Here is a 13,475-nt window from a genome sequence, read left to right as displayed (position 1 = left end):
AAGTTGGTGGATGCATACACAAATTTTTAAAGTGAGTTAATGAATGTTATTAAATAAGCACCTGAATATGCTTGTTCAATCTGTTTACCAAGCTATTTCTATTCAGAAATATAGTTTGTCAGGTAGATATGAAGGCACCTTATTTGAAATAGTTGCCTCAATTAGATATTTTTCGTGAGAAATTTCAGCATTCATGTACCAAATCCATGATATGATTTTTACGTACCTGATGTAACTGTATATTATGTATTCTCTTATGTGTCTTGGTTACAATTAAAATTTTGCATTAAAGAAAGCTATTAATGATTAACTTCAAACTCTTGCATTGCATTTGTCCTTGTAGACAAACAGTTTTGTGGTCAGAGAAGCGGATAAGGCACTACTACAGGCTGGGTTTGCACGTGCTACGCTTTTTTGTGAGGTCAGGGTTTTTCACTCCAGCATAAACACTGACAATCACAGATGCAAATTAGCATTCTTCATAAATGGGGGTGAATGAAAAATCTCTCCAAGTTTGGATAAAACCGTCTTTAAAGAAAGATTAGATCATATGACATAAGATTATTTAGCTATTCATCACTATCAGGAAACGGAATAACTGTAAAAATCTTCTAAGTGATGAGTCTGTTTTTACAATACCGTGTTTTACTATGAGTGTGGTTTGGACTGGTTTTCTTCAGTTAAGGAGTAATACTATACGCAGAGTAAATCTTGTATTAATTATTACCCATTTAGCTACGGATATAGTCGAGCTGACTGGCGTATGTGGGGGATTTACCCTTCTCCAGTGTCACATGCTACCACCTGTGTTCCTGCATCTGATGCATGCCAGTGCTTACTGAAGTCTGCAGTTTTGGAATTTGGGCAGCTTAAATCTATACTTGTCAAGCGTCTGTACTGTAAATCCCCAGATTTATATCTGGTGGCAGTTTGCTCATAGTCTAGACACTTGTGCTGAACTTCTGCGTGAAGCTAGTTCTGACTGCTTACATTCAAGAAGTCATCTTTCTGTATTGTATTAAGAGCTTATCCATATGCTACAAGCTCTGAGTGCAGGAAGTCTGCTGGCAGCAGTCCCGCTAATCCATATTCCGATTTCAGGCTCTTTGTGGAGCGTCAGAAAAGCAAAAAAAAAAAAGGCATAAAGCGTGACAAGTTGTTGGCTGACTGATTTCTAGATAAGTTTTGCAAGAAAATTTGACTAAATATTAATGTTATGTGTAAGAAGTGATGCAGCGTGGCTGGTTCTGGTGTGAACTGCAGGATGTGATTAAAACTAAGATTGAGCAGTGCATGAGGGTCAGTTTGGTGGAGAACAGTCTCCACTGCGTATCGCTGCAGTTCAGGAGCGGAAATAATGGCTGTTAGTTGGAAGCGGGTCAGAAAGCCCCGAGAAACTATATATGTATTTCCTTTTGACAATAGATGTGCTTTGTCACTTATCATTTATCATCATTAGAAAGAACATCTGATTTTTGCAGTTAGTTTGGGTCAAGTAATAATTTTGATGTGTCGTCATATTTGAAAACTTTGTATGACCAATACCTAAAATAATGCTTTCTCACTTTTTTTCCCAGACATCCATCCCAGAGGAAACAATCATTTTGGTTTCACGTAGGTTGTAGATAGTGACTGTGGAGTTCTCTGTAAGAAACAAAACCCAAATCTCCTTGAAACTGGCTGGCAAAACTATGGCTGCAGCAAAGTATTTATTTCCTGACTGTCAAGGCTGTTTTTGTTTGCGGGATTTCCCAAACCTGGGCTAAACTGTCAAATGGTTTTGGTTTTCTGAATATTTTTGTTATGTTGCGACACCAGCATAAAATGGAAAACGGAGCTGAAATTTGTTTGCTTGTGTCCATTTTCTTCTTCCTATTGTAACTGGTTTACAACAGTTTATTTGGGTGCTTGGACACATAAAACTGCTTATCAATGCTAAAGCTATAACTTACTAATATTAGGCATTGATTAAAGTAATCCAAAAGAATATCCTGTATTTCATAAACAACAACAGAGAGAATAAATTCTGGAGCTGTTTCTAACTCTATGCAAGGGCACAGAGTCTGGCTCCAATGCTTTAGTGTATGGAATAATAGAGGTGGCTAGACCAAGCTCGGAAGAGTTTAAAAAATAAGCCCACAGTAACATATATAATGTTATATGTAAAATAATCCTGGACGCATCTTGGTTGTGTTTGGGGAGAAATAGCTTTTAGTTTGATGTAGTAGGTGCTTGTATGCATTAAGGCAAATAACATTGTTTTCAAGTTTTCTGGAGCGCCTGTGTAGGAAGGAAAGCTCAGTCTCAGTCTGGAATTATTTCAGATAATTCAAAGGAATGATGTAATTGTTATGTAGGAGGATTTTTTTGTGTTTTTAAGATGCTCTGTAACACATCATTAAAATATAACTAAAAAGAGCCCAGTAGAAAGCGCTGTGTGTCAATGCTCTCTCTTGTGAAAGACTTGAGTTTACATTCCTTCATGTTTGTTCCTGGTGTCAGAGTTGTTGCATCTGAAATGCTTGTGCTAACGGGAGTTGATCTGATTTTTTTTTTTTGATAAAACACAAATAAGAAATTATTATTGAAAGTATAAATACTTCATAAAATTTAAGTTTATGATCTTCTTCCAAATAAGAAACCACTTAAAATATTAATAACTTTGTTTACATGCTTGATGTGCCTAGTTTGATTGAAGGATTCAATATTTATAGTTGGTTGCCTTTTAGATAAAGGAAAGAAGTCTCCAGGTTTCATATTGTGTTATGTGTATACCTCTGTGAATTCAGTTTTTTCCTTTAGGAAATTGCTTTTATCTGTTTGCAGCTTGCTAGCAGAGTTTTACTAGATAACGTTCAGAAGTACTGTAGGCAAAAATGTGAAATAGTCTGGAAATACTGTAAGAAAGCTAGGGAGAGAACCTGGTATTTTTTCAAATGTTTTTTGTTTATTTTTCTACTAGGGTTGTGTTTACCTCTGGTATAGATATCAGATGGTGAGCTTTTGCATATTACTCATTATAGGAACATCAGGTTGGTTTTCCTTCCTTTATTTGTGCTCTTCCTCTTCCTCCTCCCTCCCCCTTCTCATCCTGCTGTTGTTCTGTCTTCGCAGCATTGTTGAATTTGAGTAGTGGGGCCAGAAATTGATCTCTCATCCCTCGAGTGTAGCGTGAGCTGTGTGCTGGTTTTCAGCAAAGGTTTGGGTAGGATCTGGTTCACAAATGCCATTGATTTATTTTCTGTTCACGTGTGGGGAAATCTTCTGAAATGAAACTTTTAGTATGAAATGAAGTCCACTGCCTTTTCACGCTTAAGCGATTTTTATGATGCTTCTCATTAGTAATGGGAAGGATTAAAGTAAATGATCACACACACAAACACTCCTTCCCATTTCTCTCTTCCATCAATGTGGGAAGCTTGCTGTAAGCTTTTAAATCATTAAAAAATGGGCAAAAGCAGCCATGAAAAAGTGTTTCTACCCAGTCTTGAGACCATGAGTAAGTGTATGGGAAGTCATTCTTCTTCCAGAGAGGCACCAGTCTTTGCTGGCGTGCAGGATTGGGAGGCCTTGAGCGGTGTGTTTGCTATTTGCAGTATTGCGTTGCAAAGCAACTTTGGGGTGAGCAAATCTGTGCTGATTGTCCTTTATACTGTGAGCTGCAACAGCTACAGCCTCCCAAAAAGGTGTCTGGTTGCCACCCCATTCCAAGGGGATCTCTTTTCTGGGAGCTCTGACTTCTGCTCTATGTCTTTCAGTAGGCTGGAAGGAAATCTTTCTTTCCTTAGGATGGCAATTTCCGCCTTTTTCCAGTGTCCCTTGATAACCTGGCCTCATGAGATACAGTGCACGTCGTGGTGAACCTGGATCTGTGTGTGTGCCGAGTGGTCAGCAGGTTGCCAGTATATCACAGCGATGTTATTTGCATTTCCCTTGCTGCAAGTTGCTGATGTAGGTGTAGATCTGTAAATATCAGTTTTTATGTTTCTCAAAACTGTCTTGTGAGTTCTGAGGATGAAGGAAGATGTGAAAATAAATTATTGGAGAACTAAATTAGTGAAGATGAAATTGAGAAACAGAACAGCAACGAGATGCTTCCTGAATAGATAATTACATGTAAATAAGTATGCAGATAGGCTGGTGGGGAGAGTAACTGGAAAGTGGTAAACTTAGTAATAATGTATTTTGAAAAGCTTGTATGAAAAAGGCTACCAATTTCCTAATTAAGAGGTTAGACATAAGAAAAGCTTATCTGACGATTAGGACTGACTTGGTTGAGTGGTTTAAAAGTCAGACAGGGTTTTGACACATTTATACCTGTGCTACTACAAATGACAGTCAACATCCTTTTGAATAGAACAGAATTGTACGTACAGTGACTGGTTGTCCAAAGATGGATGAGTGTGCAGCTGCTTTTTCTCCCTGAATGCATGTATATTGCCCTTTCATGACAGCTTGGATTAAAAACTTTAAAAATTATTATTTTAATATTCAAAGAAATGTGAGGAAAAATATTTTAAATATTATTTAATAAGCATTTATATCAGCATTATGTATGTGGGGCAGTGGGTAAGGGGAGTAGGTATGTTAGTATTAATGCTGCTAGGGCTGAGTATTTCAAAGAGTTGTAAGGAATGTGTTTGTGTATTTGTTTCAGATTAATATCGGTTGATATTACAGATGGATTTCTTTTATCTGCGAGGCTGACAAGCTTGAGATTGAACTGGAACGCGAAGCAGCATTATTTCTCTAGACATCCTGGTAATAAAGATTCTATAGGTCATGTTTTGCTCTAAGCAGCATCTTTTCAGTGGATTTTTACTGCATTTTCACATATGTAATTATTAGCTCAGTATTTAGTAGCTAGTAAATCGTCATGACTATATATATTTTTTTTTCAAGTTGTCTGAATTTATCATATTGTTTAGGTATATCTGTGTGAAGATCTTTGGGACTCGGTGACTAGGTTGATTGCAAACTTTAACACAGAATTTTACATGAGTTCCCTTTTTCTAGCAAATTGATCTACTCACTTTCTTTAAAATTTTGTATGTATATATACGTGTATGGATTTATAGCCGTAATTTATACTTCACTGTAGACTTGGAAAAATGTAGCAAGGGCACATGTAGAGAGGACTAAATAGCACTTATTAGATGGCAGTGTGGAATGTAGTAAATTACTCTCCAGTATTAGACATTGATCTGTCTAACTGCTGCCTGAGTTTTCTACAGATGTTTTAGAGCAAACTAATAAAATGTACCCTGACACAAATATTTTTATACAAACAAATATAATTAAGAATTAGAGGGAAGGGGTATTGCTAATAGTATTAAAATTCATTCCTTATCTTCCTCTGTTTTAATTACTTCAGTGGTGTAGTTATTTTAATTTTGCTTACATAAATTAAGCTAAGTGTTCAACTTTCCTGCCAAAAGTAGTATGAGTGCTTAAAGCACCTGGAGTTTGTAGCAGAAACAACCTGTGAAGAAATTTTTTCTCAACCCGCTGACAGTTCTTATTTATTAATCGATGCAATAGAGTCATATAATAGTAATTTTGTAGTAGTAATCACTTTCTAGAAGGATTTCCAGTTATGGATCTAATTCTCTACTGTTAAATGACCTAGAACTAACACTGAATCTGTATTACTTTTTTTCATATTGATACGTTATTCAAAACTACGTAGGGGAAGTATACTTCTAGGTATAATTTATTGTGGTAGCTTGTGAACCCAGTCTACACAAATTTGACACAAGCAGAAAAAATTCAAAAGTTCTTTTTTCTGTTGGTTTTGATGCTATGGTCAGAGCTATTGTATAAAAGAGTAACTTCTTTGTCTCTCACCAGAGAGATAATATGCACTTCCTCTACAACAGTTTCGTTGTCTCCATCCCTGTGCTGTTCCAAATAATCTAATGTACTGTGCTATGCTGCTAATGAGACTTTTGCATCTTAGTGTGCACAAAGCTGGGCCATTTCCAAGCTTATCTTATGCATGTCTGAAACATCGAGCGTCTTGTATTACTCTTTTGAAGATGATATTCAACATTAAAAATGTGTATTCTAGGATTTGGGTAGGATTCATGTACTAATGTGATGACAAACTTCAGCTGCAGATGGATGGAAATGGTTTCATACGGATAGTTATGCCAGATAACAGTTCACATTATATGTAAAGAGAAAGTGGCAACATTTAATTGCACCTTTAAAAACAGAGAGTGGGAAGAATCTCTTACATTCTCTGGCAGTAACATTTCTGAAACTAGCAAGCTGGTTGAATCTGAAGAAAAGATATGACATGAAAGAGAATTTTTTTTTTAAAGCTCACAGTGCGTTCCATTAGAGCCTTTTAAAGCCATTTTAAATGTTGCTTTTCTTACATCCCCAAAGTCTGTGGGGATGGTTTTGGAGGGGGGGTCATAAGGGTGGACAGAATGGTTCTGTGCTGTTGTATTTTAACCAGATAAAGTTTCACAGAAACTTGACCAATTTCACATACCACAGTTCTCAGGAGGTATTTCATTCGCATGTCTCTAGTAATCTTCAGCATGAGAAAGGGGAGATGTGATCAGAATTGGAAGTTACAGAAACCATTATAATTTTACATCTGAAATACTATTCTTGATGGTATTTCACTGCCATTTAAAAGGGCTGACTTCAAGGGCATAGGAAACTGGAATGGGAGTGTTTGATATCATTATGTGTCTTTGCAGCAGTTTTATTTTGGCGTGGCCGTGATTTCATCCTCGTCCTGTTAAATATTGCATTGTCATTGCTATGGGCTTCCCAAAGAAAGGCTTAGATATACTCTGAAAAATTTAAAACTTGTTGAAAACATTTAGCCTATTTGATAGCTTGAATAGTCTTGATATGGGCTCCAGAGGGAACTGTTTTAGTACTTGTGGTGGAGGATTATAGCAGAGACTTAGAGAGGAAGAGCAATTAAGAAGGAAAAGAGAGAAACAGGGACCATAATGAAGCAGATAGAGGTGCTGTTGTTGAGGAAGGCTATTTAAATCGTCCTCCCATATTACTTGTGTTTTCTTTTTTAAAAAAAAAAAAAGTTAATCTAAAAGTATGTTACCCATGATAGTTAAAGAATTGAATTGCAGAGAATAAAAACTAAAAGCCAGATTATTGTTCCTTAAAATTTATTTTCGTGGGTATGTACCCTCATTTACAAATGGAATAGCAACTACCAATTCTGAATTTTTAATAACCTTTTTCTCAGATAGCCAGTAGTTACACACAGAGATAGATTGAATGCTCAGTTACAACTTTAAATTCTAGTTTTTAGAATAATTCTACTTTTTAAAATAATTAGTTACCTGATGTGTTTCTTAATATATATTGTGCATTTTTCTTTGCTGAGGATAGCTCTGGTGGAATGGTGGTGGTTTTTATTTTTAATAAAAAAGTAGCTTCTTTACTGAATTCAAACCCAAACCCCTCCAACCCGTCAACTGGAATCGCTCTGAACTTCCAGGGGAACTAGACATTTGTGTAAGGACTGACTGCCGTAAACTGGTATTTAGGAATGTCTTTTGGCCTGTGCTTTAACAGCCTTTTACATTGTGGAAATGCTGATGTTTCAGCCGTTTTATCTTTTACCTTTAAATATGAAGTATGTTTCGGGAAGCCTCTTTATTCTGATCCAAGTGAAATGATCCATATTTTTCTTGAAGGCTGAGCGGAGGGGCTACAATGAAACCTTACTATTTGTGCCTATATGTATTGGTGTATTAAAAGTAATTATTATACAAAAAGTTAATCATGAGTGGAGTAACCTTTTAACAGGCGGGACCTCAGCTTGAAACTGCAAGAGTGATTTTAGGTTCAGTGTTGACTCTGTTGAGATTTTTTTTCTTTTCTTTTTTCTGTTCTTGTTACTGTGTGAATATCTCCTATAAGGGGCTGCGAGAACAGCTGAGGAAATGGTCTGACTATACCCGGAAAACCCAATGCAAACACGGTGCTATCAGCTCTGCAGAATAAGCTAAATGGGAGAAGGAGGATTTTTCTTTCTGCAAGCTTTATTTATGATAATCTTAACTGCCTGGACTTTATAGAGGAGAGAAATGGTTTCTTAGTTGGCAGTTTTCCTGTGTTTTGCCTTGTTATTATTTTAATGGTTTCACCTTAAAGGAATTTTTGAGATATGTATTAGTTATTATGGAAGTATATTGTAGTGGCTCAGTGATTTGGTTAATCTAAAATGACTTGATCTTATAAATAAATTAAAGCAAGAAATTTTCTTACGAGTTACTTTTATGCCTTTTCAGTTATTTGGCGGGACTTTCAATGACATGCTTACTTGATTTAGAAAAATTCTGCATTTGTGTTTCAAGTGAAACTTGGTGTGAAACAGTTACATTTTTATTGGTTTTTATTTGAAAAAAATAAAATCTCTCGCACACCCATCTGTGACACGTGAGAACCTTATTTCCACGTAGCCCTGGCAGTGCTAAGAGCAGCATGTTGTCCCTCAAGACTGCTTTTTGTTGTTTCCACCTCAGGTGGTGTATGAGGCATGGCAGGCACCACCAAGGCTACACGCTGTATAAGCAAGGAGTACCTTGCTTGGTTTAGGTCTAAAGGAGAGAATATCGTGTATTTACCAGAGTGGAATAACATTGTTGATGACGAGAAGCAAAGGAGCTCAATGTGAATATCTGAATGTCTCCTGACAGAGATAAGGTTTTAAACTTGTTAATTTTTTTTTTAATGAAGATTTACATTATTGTAATCATAACAGGTACTGAAATATCAGTTATAATTAGCTTAAGTTGTAAAGCTTCCATTGCTTTGACTCAACTCCTACTGCATTGAAAATGGAAAGTTGGTTGAATTCTGCAAGCGCAGTCGTCGTGAGCAGCCATTAGGACGGCAGATTCTGTGGACAGGTTGTTGAGTGGGTACAGTTTTTTGGGCTCTTTATAGTCAGGTGCTAAAAGCCTTAAAGAAATTCTTTTGGATTTATCAGTTTCTTCTGGGGAAATGGAAAGTTATCTCAGCAAACGCAAACTGTTCATCTGGCTTGTTGGTTTAGAAAGATGGCGGTCACGTTGTACTACCTTCACGTTTGCGTATTATTGTGCTATGTGAAGTAGCGCTTCATGCTACTTAGATGACAGCTGGATAAATGCAGAAAGAGTCTCCATGGCTTTTGTAGAAGGAATTCCTGCTTTATGAACTACATGAAGTTCTGCTGAAGGGGCCAGCAAATCATGGAGGAGAGGATCCAGTTGATATAATCCACTTGGATTTTTCAGAAGAGTTTCATCCAAAGTTTTTCACCAAAGACATTTTAGAAAGCTGAGCGGGCACAGCATGCGAGAGAGTGTCCTGGTGTCTTGTCAGGGAGAATAATGGGCTAAGATCAAAATGAGGATAGAAATAAATGGTCAGCTGTCATGGCAGAGGGATGTTACCTGTAGAATTTGGCACTAGGCCCTGTACTGAGGATCATGCTAATTAATGGACTCAAACACGAGGTAGGCTGGAGGTAATCAGTCTCGCCAGTGATACAGAATTAGTGCAGTAAAAGCAAGGGATGACTGAAGGGTTGCAGAAGGGCCTTAAGTCTTTAATTACTGTTTAATAACAGCAAATGAAATGCAGTGTAGATAAATGTAAGTGGAGGAAAAACAAATCCAAGTTATAAAAAATTACGATTCTAAACTGACTATTACCACTCAGTAGAGAATCTTGGGATTATGACTAGTAGAGCCATGAAAACATCAGCTCAGTGCTTGGCAGCTTTAAAATCAAAACAAAGCAAAAAAATCTCAATGTGAAATGTTAGGGATAAATAGGAAAGAAAGAGTGAATAAAGCAAAGCATCACAGAGCCATCTTAGAGATTTGTGGAATGGCCACATCTTGAAGACTGTGAAGTTTGGTCTGCCCATTTTCTAAAAGATATTTTAGAGCTGGAGAAGACTAAGAGCAGGGCACCAAGGATGATCAAAGATACGGAAGGACTTCTGTAGGGGAGGACTGCCTGAGTAGACAGGAACTATCTAGCAGGGCAAAGAGATGCATTTTAAAAACAGTTATTTGGAAAAGAGTAAATTAAGTGCAAATTTCAAGTGAAATGTAGGAAAGTACTATGTGTGTGTGTCAGAACACTTCTGCAGACACCCTTAAATCCTCATTTGCAATACGCCCTTTAAATCACTGCTGAAAGTAAGGTCGTGCCAGTTTTCTTCGATTGTTTAGTATATGTGTCCATCTTCTTGACGTGGCTACATTCCTGGGAGGTGTTACTGAGGCAGTGAGTTGCTTCACTCATGGGTTAATCGGGGATTTGTTCATGGGTCTTGTGATCTTTAAACGCTAACATGTTAAGTGAGCATATCACATAACTGGGCAATAGGGATTATGAATATTGCTTTAATAGCAAGGTTCCAAAAGCCAACAGCAGAGCTTTTCCTCCTTCATTTTCCTTGCATGTGTTTATACAACATAAAAGAGCTTTCTGTGGTAGTTGAGGAAATATGCCTTTTTTTGGACTTGTGGTAAGAATGCTCTTAAGTGGTTTCTGCAGTATTGTTTGCATTATTTTGCTTTAAAAGCAGTGAACTTTGGAAAATGTGATATCCATACCCAATTTAGATTTAAGATAATCCAGTCTAGCTACAACACTGTGAATGTTAAACTATTTTTCCTTTTTCAGACTCATTCTTGTTCAACAAAAAAGGCTTCCTGATACGGATGGTAATACAACAGTAGAGATTACTGTATTTTCTGTAACACATCTTGATGTCAGAAATGTTTTCCTGCAGAACTTGCCTGAGGAAATTTCAGACCATTGTTTCTTAATAGACATTGTTCCAGAGTGTAATAAAGGTGAATCAGAGACTTTGGCTTTGTTGTGCTGCAGCGAGGGTGAGAATATGCTGCTTTTTAAGCCTAAAACAAAAGAAGTGGGAACGTATACCAAGAGGAAGGGAGTTCCTCAAGCCCTAAAATCTCCCAACTCTGGAATAAGAGTTTGGGTGGAAGTGGAGGGTATGTATGAGAGGTGCATGTATATATATGGATATAGTATGCAAGTACTGCTGTGGAATATATCCCCATACAGAAAACTTCTCTACGAAGAGAAGCTTTGGACGCCTGGTAACACTTGTATTCTGATCCTCGTTCTGGGTACTTACTGTCAGGGTAGCATTGTGAGTAGCAGTGGTGCCACAGCAGAAAGGAGACATAAGTAAGGGTAAGGCTTAGGTCTCCCTGCTCTCACCAGCAAATCTACCTAATGGCTTTAGAGAGAAAACAAGTTTTAGTAGGTATGTATTATTTCTTGGCTGATCTTCTCAGTTCTTTACAAAGTATTTGGATGCTGTAGGCTTCAGAAGGAAAGCAAACCAGTTATTTTTGCTGTTTCTTCTTGTTTTCCTTGGTTGTGCACGCTCTTCAATGACAAGGGGTTTCATTTAGAAATGGATAGGATTTGGGATTTGCCTCAGTGAATGATGACATGAATTGTTCTATATTATACATGGCAATTGCAATAATTTATGTTCCAAATGTAGGGAAAAACATACATCCTGTCTCTCTCTGTCTCTAGAAGGCTTTTAGGTGTCCTCCATAAGACAGGCTATAGATAGCAGTTAAAAAATCAAATTACTTTATGAAGAAATCTCACCCTTCACTGCCAAAGTTTTATTAAAGCTAAATGGGGGAGGGGGTGAATGCTTTGTCTAAAAAACAAACCAAAACAATACTGCTGTATTCAGCTCTGCCACATTATCTTTAAGCTTTGATACACACTTTCTGATACTCTCTTGCCTCTATCCATGAGCCATGGATGGAGCATTTCCATTCCCAAAATGAAAGAGAACAGTGACCCCAAGCATTCCAATACTAGAGAGACTCAGAAAAGCACCCGTACTATAGCATCACTACCACTCATCTTTACTTGGCTCTCTGTGAAACAGAATGAATGGACCAAAGAGAAGAGAAGGTAGAAGGGATATATAGAATCATAGAACGGTTTGGGTTGGAAGGGACCTTTAAAGATCATCTAGTCCAAGCCCCCTGCCACGAGCAGGAATATCTTTCACTACATCAGGTTCCTCAAAGCCCTGTCCAACCTGATTTTTCAGTATCCTCAGTATCCCCAAGTCCTTCTCCGCAGGGCTGCTCTCAATCCCTTCATCCCCCAGCCTGTACTGATACTGGGGATTGCCCCAATCCAAGTGCAGGACCTTGCACTTGGCCTTGTTGAACTTCATGAGGTTTGCATGGGCTCACGTCTCCAGTCTGTCAAGGTCCCTCTAGATGATACACTCTGAGCAGAGCAAAACAAATTTCAGGTCAGGTTTTTCAAACGCTCCTGTACCAGTTTTCTGAAGTGACTTAAGTATACCTGAGCCAAAGGCAAAGGCTCCTGTGAGCTAACATGTTTTATTTTGCCATTGGATAAGTTAAGAGGATACTGAATATTCTCAGCTGACTTCTTAAGCCATGGCAATGTAGTAGATGTCAAGAGTCACGTTGAAGGTAACCAAGTCTGGGGTTTGGGAAGTGCCCAGCTCACTTTGGTACTCTCACTATGACCATTTCCTGCCTGCTGCTGTTTATTTCCTCATGGCTTGAGTTCTTTATGGACCCGTAACAGTTTGCTTTTAGGTTAGCTGGTTTCTTCCCTTAAAAAAATCTCACTGGGTTTTCAGCTCTTGCTTGCATACAGCTAAGGAACTGCAGTTCTTCATACCAGAACTGTAGGTCTTCATATCTAGGTTCTTGCTGCCCATTGCAGGATGAAATCAGACACCTCTCAGTTGTTAGCTAACGAGAACAGTATGAAGCAGAGCTTGTATATACAACATTGAATTCTTTTGAAGTATGCTATATGGTGTAATTTCAAGCGTGCTCATACAATGGCTTCATTTATAACTGCTTGTAGTTTAAACACATTGTCTTAAGTAATCAGGCCTATTTTAAATATCACTTTAATACTTCATAAAAGATAAAAGGTGTATAAATATGCCCTTTCCTTCAAGTACTTACTCATGTATGTGTTCCCTGGTTGGAAGGTTTGAAGAAGTAACTTAAAGCAGAATATCCACTTCTAAGTCACAGTTTTCCTGCATGGAATATAGTTAGCCAGTTACCAAAAAAATGAAAGCCAAGTGAAACAAACTATCACTTAAATCCTCTTTTAATTGCTGTATTTCACTCGGAATCTAAGATACAGTCTGTAGTGTTAGCAGATTAAGCTAAGAAAACAAAAAATGCTGTTCTTTTTAATATAAGTATGGTTTCACACATGAAAAATCCTTTGTAATTTGTAAGGTATGTTTTTTCTTTCTTTCTGTCTTTCCTCTTTTGTCATAACCCAAAGCCCAAGTTGTTTGTGTATGTTAAACCTTAGTAGTATTGATTATACCAAATACAAGAGATGTTTGGAAAAGGAATGTAACTGTACAGTAAGTTTGAGTAATTGACTTTTTATAGGGACACATA

At 37.5% G+C, this 13,475-nt stretch overlaps 1 protein-coding gene across 9 annotated transcripts in view; it reads left to right on the top strand.

The window, feature by feature from the left end:
* TANC2 (tetratricopeptide repeat, ankyrin repeat and coiled-coil containing 2) overlaps positions 1 to 13,475 on the top strand; it is a 252,991-nt gene that overhangs the window by 11,121 nt on the left and 228,395 nt on the right. The window contains exon 1 of one of the 9 annotated variants that reach the window (XM_072886237.1): positions 4,740 to 4,761. The exons of the other annotated variants lie outside the window; for them this stretch is intronic. The gene's annotated coding sequence lies outside the window, so the exon portion shown is untranslated. Of the gene's footprint in view, positions 1 to 4,739; positions 4,762 to 13,475 lie in introns of those variants that run through there. 9 annotated transcript variants of the gene reach the window in all.

This window comes from Ciconia boyciana, chromosome 22 (genome assembly GCF_034638445.1).
Source record: "Ciconia boyciana chromosome 22, ASM3463844v1, whole genome shotgun sequence".
NCBI classification, from domain to species: domain Eukaryota; kingdom Metazoa; phylum Chordata; class Aves; order Ciconiiformes; family Ciconiidae; genus Ciconia; species Ciconia boyciana.
Note: the sequence above shows the minus strand (reverse complement) of the source record. Positions and strands in the feature narration are given on the sequence as shown.